The sequence below is a fragment of the Rhineura floridana genome, chromosome 13 (assembly GCF_030035675.1).
Source record: "Rhineura floridana isolate rRhiFlo1 chromosome 13, rRhiFlo1.hap2, whole genome shotgun sequence".
NCBI classification, from domain to species: domain Eukaryota; kingdom Metazoa; phylum Chordata; class Lepidosauria; order Squamata; family Rhineuridae; genus Rhineura; species Rhineura floridana.
The window spans coordinates 27,412,861-27,421,614 of record NC_084492.1 but is presented as its reverse complement, the minus strand read 5'-3'; the positions used below and the strand labels follow the sequence as shown (position 1 = coordinate 27,421,614).

General features: G+C 43.1%; 1 pseudogene; it reads left to right on the top strand.

Moving 5' to 3' along the window:
• The first annotated feature begins 4,567 nt into the window (after positions 1–4,567).
• Positions 4,568–4,686, top strand: LOC133369500 (5S ribosomal RNA; annotated as a pseudogene).
• The last annotated feature ends 4,068 nt before the right edge of the window (positions 4,687–8,754 follow it).

The following is an 8,754-nucleotide window of genomic DNA, read 5'->3' as shown; positions in this document are numbered from 1 at the left end:
AACCATTGGATTTTATATATTTTTAAAAGCCACATTCTAATATTTCTTTATGAATTGTCCCAAAATGTGCTTGCAACAAGAATATCCACTCTTTCTCTGGGATAACACCCAATGGCTGGCTAAACTAATTTTAGAACCAGATTTTTCTTGGTGGTGCCAACACCAACCAGGGACTCAAATTTATTTTTGCTGTGAACTACTTACTGACAAGATCATGCTTTGTGTTGCATAAATCAGTACAGGTTTGTTGGTTTGTTTTTTAAAGGGTCTTCCTGTGACAAATTGCCCATGCCACTGTCAATATCCACATTTGACTAACTTCATAGAGCTGTCAGAACAGTGGGCATGATGCACACAAGTGCAAATCAGTCTAAACAAAATTAGCTTGAGATGCACCTTGGGTTCATTTTGGTTTCTGACAAAACAGTCTTATCAGTTGTTCCTTATCAATAGCATCTCAGGAGAAGGGCAACAGAGGCCACTAACAATTCAGCACCATGAACGCTAAAACTAAATTGATTTCATACAGATCTAAGCAAAGCCTAATTTTTGGTAGTACGGAATTGTTTTAATTGTTGTTATACTTGTTGCCATCATTATGGTTGTTATGGTTGCCACTATGAATATAAGAGACAAGTACTGCATCCTTTGAATTTAGAATACCAGAGTGCAAGGAAGGCAAAGAGAGAGAGGGAAAAGGCTAATGTTTAAGCATGGAGGCTATTAGATGAAATGCTTTCTTTAAAACAAATTATAACTTTCAGCTTATGTTCAACCCCAAATTATTGTCCTTTACCAGAAGACAGCCTGTAAAAGCAAGAGAGACCACCCCTAGAATGGTCTGGCGATGAGTAAGGTTACTGTTCAGCTGCAATAAGTAGGCTGTATCACACAGGGAAATGGGAGGGTCCATGGCTTAGTCATAGACAGATGGAAGTAATGTGGAGAACCACCTCAAATCTCTTGCATACACAGAATAATATTTTTCTATTCCTCTAATAAGAATGTGCCCAATCAGATCTTGAGCAGGCAAGCAACTTTCACCTACTGAAACCTGAATTATTCAGCTCGTTAGACAGGATCACTCTGCTAGATTCCTCTCTTGACTTGTGCCAATTTTTGATGCATCAGAGGCAAGGGAAACCTCACAGTTCCTTTCTTAGAGACCTTGCTAGGAGGCCAGTGATTGCCTATGAAGCTATTCATTTAGTCCAGTGTTTGCCAACCTGGTGCCCTCCAAATGTTTTGGACTAGAACTTCCACCAGTTCCACCAGTGGTTGGAGTTGTAGTCAACAACATCTGGAGAGACCAAATGGGGAAAGGATGATTTAGACCAGCCTGTCCCAACGTTAGGTCCCCAGATGTTGCTTCACTACAATTCCCATCATTCCTGACCATTGGCTGGGCTGATGGGAGTTGTAGTCCAGCAACATCTGGGGACCCAAAGGCTGGGAGAAGCTGATTCAGACTGATAGGTAGCACTCTCCAAGATTCCTGAGAGCTACAGCCTTTGCTTTGAAACAGCAAGAGAACAGACCTCAAAACGTTTTGGTAGCTACCAGGCATTTCCGGTCCTGCCTGAACGTGGCACCCAGTGACATCTCTTTAATCAACACCATGTTTGGTTTTCCTCGTCTTATCCTGGCAGTTTCTAAAATATTGTCAAACAGCAAGCTCTTCGGTGCTTGACAGAAACTCTAACCTAGATTCTATTAAAGGTGTGGGAAAAGGGGAGTCGTCCCCAATGGTATTAGTAGTACATAAACCACAATGGGAACTATTAACACAGCTAACAAATGTGTGAGCACAGCCAGAATGTAGGGGATTGTTACCAGAGAAACAAAAATAAGCATGACTCACGTTTCTATAGCAACCAGGAGAGGTGGGGAAAGGCTGACTCCTCATCGTGGCAGGTGATAATCAAATAGTGAAGAAGAGACTCCTCATTTCTGTACCCCGCATTTTAGGAGCTGGGGCATCACTCAGACGTAGCAGATTTTTAAGAGCAGGGGCATCACTCGGAGTATAGCTCATGTAGCACATAGTTAAGCTATGGAACTCACTCCCAGAGGAGGCAGTGACGGTCAGCAACTTGGAGGGCTTTAAAACAGGATTAGACAAATTCATGGAGGATAAGGGTATCGAAGGCTACTAACCACAATTGCTATGCTCTGCCTCCACAGTTGGAAACCATAGGAGGGGGGAGGGCTCTTGCGCTCAGGTCTTGCTTGCGTGTTTCCCATAGGCATCTGCAGAGCTTGGGAAAGTTCCTTTTTTGAACTACAACTCCCATCAGCCCCAGCCAGCATGGCCACTGGATTGGGCTGATGGGAGCTGTAGTTCAAAAAAGGAACTTTTCCAAGCTCTGGGCATCTGGTTGGCCATCATCCCCAGTCATTGGTCATGCTGGTTGGGGATGATGGGAGTTGGTCCAACAAGATCTGGAGGTTTACAGTCGTTGATCTAGCCCAGTGTCTCAGGCAGTGGTTGGATTTGCTACCTGAGATCCTTTTAACAGGAGATGCCATTTGGGATTTCCTGCATGCTAAGCACGGATGCTGTACCATTACGTTTTGGACCATACCACAAAACCCTAGCAAAACCCTTATTTATTCATCAGTTTGGTCCAAAGGCTGCAGCTGGTGCAGAACACAGCAACTAGGTTGCTTATGGGGGCAAACTACCACCAGCATATAACACCTTGCTTGCAGGATTTGGCGCTGGCTGCCAATCTGCTACTAGTTGGTAGTATGGTCTAGTGGGCCCTTTGGACATGAGAAATCCAGGTTCAAATCTTTGCTCAGCTCAGAATTTCAATGGCTTTGGGCCAGTCATGATTATCCTAGCATAATGTACCTTAGGCTGGGCTACCTGATAGGGCTGTTGTGAGTACAAAATGATGCTTGAAATGGTGGGGTAGTAGTGCAAGAAAATAAAAAGTATAAACTTGCAGAGATAATGCCCATCATTGAGCATCCATACACCATTCATTTCAGCAGGGACTTCCATAGGAATCCCAAAAGGAGGCACTGGCAATGATTCATAGATTTAGCCAAGCATGTTAATACAGGCAGGGTACATAAATAAACAGAACTAAAACTGAATGATGCATAAGATAAATCAGGCACTCCTAAAGTCCTCAACCACCCAGGAGTAGCGTGAAAGGGAGGAGGTTCTGCCATGGTCTGACTGCTGATCTTTGATCTATGAATTTCTGGCAAGGGTGGAAGCAATTATCTGAAGCCAGAATCAAATTTCATTTTTGATCCAGAGGTGGCAGTGTGTGCTGACATGATAGGAATCCCTAATGAGCAGCCCATCCGGTTAAAGAAGGCATTATCTTGTGGAACGATCTTCTCCTTGGGAAAATCCAATCAGCAACAAGACCATTTTGTCATTGCAAGTGCATTATGGAGACCGACGGAGAGAAAGACGCAGTGTTCCAGATCCTAGTACAAAATCACAGAAACTGACATCTGTGTAATAGGGGGTGATTTTTTATTTTAAAAATGAGAACTTCAAAAGAAGAAAAAGGAATTGAATCTTCAGATCCACTCCTTAGCCTGTCCCCATCCTTGCGGTGGGGGTGGGGGAACATACTGCAGTAGTATAAAGAAGAAAAGTGTGTATGTGTGTTAGGGAGAGGATGATCTAACTTGGCATGGACACAGATCTATTAGTCAGTTTGGTCCAAAGGCTGCAGCTGGTGCAGAATACAGCAACTAGGTTGCTTGTGGGGGGCAAACTACCACCAGCATATAACACCATGCTTGCAGGATTTGGCCCTGGCTGCCAATCTGCTACTATGCCAAGTTTAAGGTGCTGGTACTAAGCTATAAGGCTCTACACAGCTCAGGACCAGGTTACTTAACAGACCACTTTATCCCTTATATACCCAGTCAGTCACTGTGGTCTGTGGGAGAGCTTCTCCTTCAAGTTCCAAAGAGATCAGAAGCCTGCTCCACTGTTAGCTCAGAGCAGGGCTTTCAGTGTGGCTGCCCCTGTTCAGTGGAACAGCATCCCTGTTGAGATAGGACAGGCATCCACTATTTGAATTTTCCAGAAAAAATCAAAGGCATTTTTGTTCCAACAAGCTTTTCCGGCTGGATGAAAACATCTTTGCTATGAGTATTCTTTTTACAATCATTTGCTGTTATTTTCTCTTCTGTTTTAACTGTTCTTAAGCTGTTTTTATTATATTATGTACATTGCCTTGAGACATATGTGTGGAAGGCTATTAATGAATTACATAGAACAAATTAAACCAGAACTGTCACTAGAAGCTAAAATGATGAAACTGAGGTTATCATACTTTGGACACATCATGAGAAGACATGATTCATTAGGAAAGACAACAATGCTGGGAAAAACAGAAGGGAGTAGAAAAAGAGGAAGGCCAAACAAGAGATGGATTGATTCCATAAAGGAAGCCACAGAACTGAACTTAGAAGATCTGAACAGGGTGGTTCATGACAGATGCTCTTGGAGGTCGCTGATTCATAGGGTCGCCATAAGTCGTAATTGACTTGAAGGCACATAACAACAACAAACTGCTACTACTACTTCTACCATGGCCATACTACCTTGAACACACCCAATCTCATCTGATCTCGGAAGCTAAGCAGGGCCCGGCTTGGTTAGTACTTGGATGGGAGACCACCTAGGAATATCGGGTGCTGTAGGCTTAGAGAAAGGCAATGGTAAACCACCTCTGAATACCTCTTACTATGAAAACCCTATTAATATATCCAAAAAAGATACATAGGGTTGCCATAAGTTGTAATCAACTTGAAGTCATATAACAACAATACACTGAAGTCATATAACAACAACAATACATTAAAATGACAGTAAGAACAGAAGAATGAAAGGGAGTGGAAAGCAGTGTGGGTTCCAACAGCATCCTAGAATCATGGAATTTTAGAGCTGGAAGGGACTCTTGAGGTCATCTAGTTCAGCCTTCTTATTTCAGGAATCTTGCAACTACAATATCCCTGACAGATGCCTCCAATGAAGGAGAGCACACTACCTCCCAAAGATGCTATATACTATATACGGGGACAAAAAAGATTATTGTCTCCCATGTGATGAAGGAGCGCTGGTTCTGCCATCCTCCTGATGAGCCATCAAGCCTGGTGGGAGCCCGGCATTTGCTGCAATAGTCATTATGTGCATACTGCAGGGACTGGATGCATTGAAACCATCTGCCCAATGAGCCAGGCCACTATGCTCTAATTAGCATGCATTTCTTTCTACTGAAGCCCACTCCCTAAGCTTAAAAAAGGAGTCCTGTTTCTATGCAAAAGCAGGGCTTCTGTCCTCTTGTTTAGGGAAAACAGTAAGGACATAATTGCATGTGGACCAATGCCCTTGTTGTGTTGCTGACTGCAGATGTTAATTAGGCCTGCCTTTTTTGCATACATTGTAGATACAAATTAAGCCACTGGAATCAGATGCCTTATCCAGCCCCAGGAACAGTAGCAGTCCGTAAAGATATGTGTTATTTCCTTATTGCTGACACATATAATCACTTTTTTTGGATCGTCATGACAGCTTTACAACAAAATACCAAACTGACTTAAAGGAAGCTTGGGGACTGCCTGTGTTACATTCTTAAATGAATGCTGTTTTGATAAGTATAGTTTATCTTCCTGACCTAGAAACACATGCATGTCCTATTCCCAGATAAAGAGTTGTGTTGTCGAGGGGGCTTTTTGCAAATCTGTTACAGAAGCAAGTACTGACTGCTGACTGACTGCTGGAATACAGGGATAACCCAGGGGTAAAAAGGAGGTAAACAGTTGTGGCTAGTGACTCCATGTCAGTGGGGCAGTGGAATCTGCTCCAGGTCTTACTCTGAACTTCCAAGGAGCTGTCTATAGTGCTGAAGCACCTTGGCCAGCAATTTGAAAATGTGGACTAAAACCCAGAGTGGATTCCATTACACAACTAACATGGAGCCACCGGTCACCACGGACCAGTAGGTACCAATCTTCCTTCTCCCCTCCCCCTGATTTATGAAGTACCTTGGACAGCTCCCTGAAATTTCAGACTAAAACCCGGAGCAGATTCCACTGTGCCCTTGACACGGAGCCATCAGCTGCCACTTGAGGTGACATAAGCATGCAATGTCAAGGCAATTTCCCCATTCTGTTTGCCTCCCCCCACCAGACCCACACACACAGCCAGAGCTGGTGGCAGCAGCTGGCATCCTTGGGCAGCTATTGAGGCCCCAGAGGTCCAGCAGGGCCCACTGCTGATGCCTGCCCCGAGCCTTCCCTTAAAAAAAAAAAAAAAAGACTGGCCCAGCACTTCAAGCAGTGCTGGACAGCTGGGTCTAGCCACCGTTTGAATTTCCCACAATGCTCTACAGCAACACTGGAGGTATTGTGGGAAATTAAAGCAGTGGCTAGACCCAGCCACCCAGCAATGTTTGGAGCACTGCTACTGCCCACCTCTACCACCAGAGGAAGTCTGCCAGGGCATTTTGCCCAGAGCTTCCTCACATCTAGAGCCAGCTCTCCACACAGCAACTAAAATTCTGCAGCATATTGCTCTTGGGCCCAGTGGTTCCATTTAGCCATCATGACTAATAGCTGCTGATACATGTATGAACATAAGATGAGCCATACTGGATCAGACCCAGTGGTGGCTGGTGTCCATTGGGACTAGTGGGGTGGAAGGCAGGGAGCCCAACAGTAGGTGAAGCCAGAGCCAATCAGAGCAGTGGCAACTAATTCTAGGTTTGTCCCCATCCTCCTCCCTGCTGAGTTCTACAAGGGCAACACTGAGACTTAGGGGGAGCCTTGATATCACCTCATTCGTATGCCAGACCAAGGAGGGTCCATCAATGATCCTGGAGCTCAGGCATGAGAACATAAGGAAAAGCCTGCTGGAGGCAGGGCACAGCCATGCATTTTCTAACCCTCTTTTAAAGCCACCCAAGTTGGTGGCCGTCGCTGCCTCTTGTGGAAGCCAATTCCATAGTTTAACTATGTGCTGTGTGAAGAAGGGCTTCCTTTTCTCCGTCCTACCTAGGGAGGTGGTGGGCTCTCCAACACTGGAGGCATTCAAGAGGCAGCTGGACAGCCCCCTGTCAGGGTGTTACAAGAAGGCAGACAGGTGAAGGCTGACTGGGGGCAGACTGAGGTTGGTGAGGCAGTGCCCCATGCACCCTAATAGACCAGCCTCCACTGAGATTCAGACCAAAATCCCACATCCTGTTTCTCACAGAGGCTAAATAGATGTCCTTGAGAATACCACAATATCTCTTGCTGTAGTTTCCCAGTATTCAGAGGCACACCGACTGGTAGGAATTGGACAGAAGCATTATGACTAGTAGCCATTGATAGCCTTATCCTCCATACATTTGTTGAATCCTATTTGAAAAACCATCTAAGCTAGAGGAAAAGCACCACATCTTGTGGTAGCCAATTCCATAAGTTCTCTAAGCAATATGTGAAAAAGTACTTCCTTCGGTCTGTCCTGAATCTTCTGCTGATTGGGTTCATTGGATGACTCCACTGGGTTCTAATGTTGAAAGAGAGGGATGAAATAATCTCTTCTTCCACACCATGAACCGTTTTATAAACCTCCATCATCTCTGTCCTTAACTCAGTGATTCTCAAACGGTGCACCCAGGCACACTGGTGCGCCCTAAGAGGTGGCTAGGTGTGTCTCAAATATTATGAAAGTATATTTTAAAAATGAGAAGAAACCCATTTGTATAGGGTAAGTAATAGTTTTCTATAGTTTATTTTATTCATGGTTTAAAATATATTAATATATTTTTAATTTTGTACACGAAGTGCACCAGAAAATTTTTATATGTTTTACAGTGAGCCGTGAACCAAAAAAGTTTGAGAACCACTGCCTTAACTATAAGACTTTATTTTATTTAGTCATTAAACCATTTATAGTCTACCCTTTCTAGTGCAAAAGCACCACTCAGGGCAGCTTACATATTTAAACTTACACTTTTTGTAAAGCTACAGTATTTTTTTTTTTTAAAGTCAGACCAAAGAGACAGGGGTCAGCAGTTAAAACCAAAAACCTAAAAACTTGATCTGCCACTTACAGCCAAAACCTGCTCAAATGAAACAGTCTTCAAGAGGTTTTTCGAGATGAATGAAAAGGTGTCTGCCTTAGATGTTCATTTAGTATTATTTTTAAAGCTACCGTTATTTTTGTGCTATTTTAAAAACAGTGTTAGCTGTTTTAATATTTATTGATGTATTTTTATTGAATAAGATTTATATACCACTAAATTGTAAATAAAACCTCTACATGGTTTACAAAGATTATAAAATACATATTAAAATTGTCAACAAAAATCAAACTCCAAAAAAGTTTTTTCCAAAAAAATCAAAATACAAATCAACTTTTTGACATATACATTATAAGCTAAAATTACAGATTTAAATACATGTCAGTATATTCATTTATCACTTTGACATACATGTGAAAGGCAATTCATAAATAAACAAACAAAAGGGGAAATTGCAAGGGAGAGAATCACACTTTGCAGTGCTAGGTGTTTCATAATATGAGTGCAGGAACTGGGAACTCCCTCTTTTTTCCTGTCACTTAAATGTACTTCCATCCAAGACTTCTCCCCCACCTCTGTGCATTTGCCTAATCCCCCCTTTTAAAGCTCTAAGGCTGTTATCAGATCTCCTGACCCTGAATTCCCTAAATTAATTGTGTGTAAGTGAAGAAGTGCTTTCTGCTCTCTGTCCTGAAGCTACTGCCTC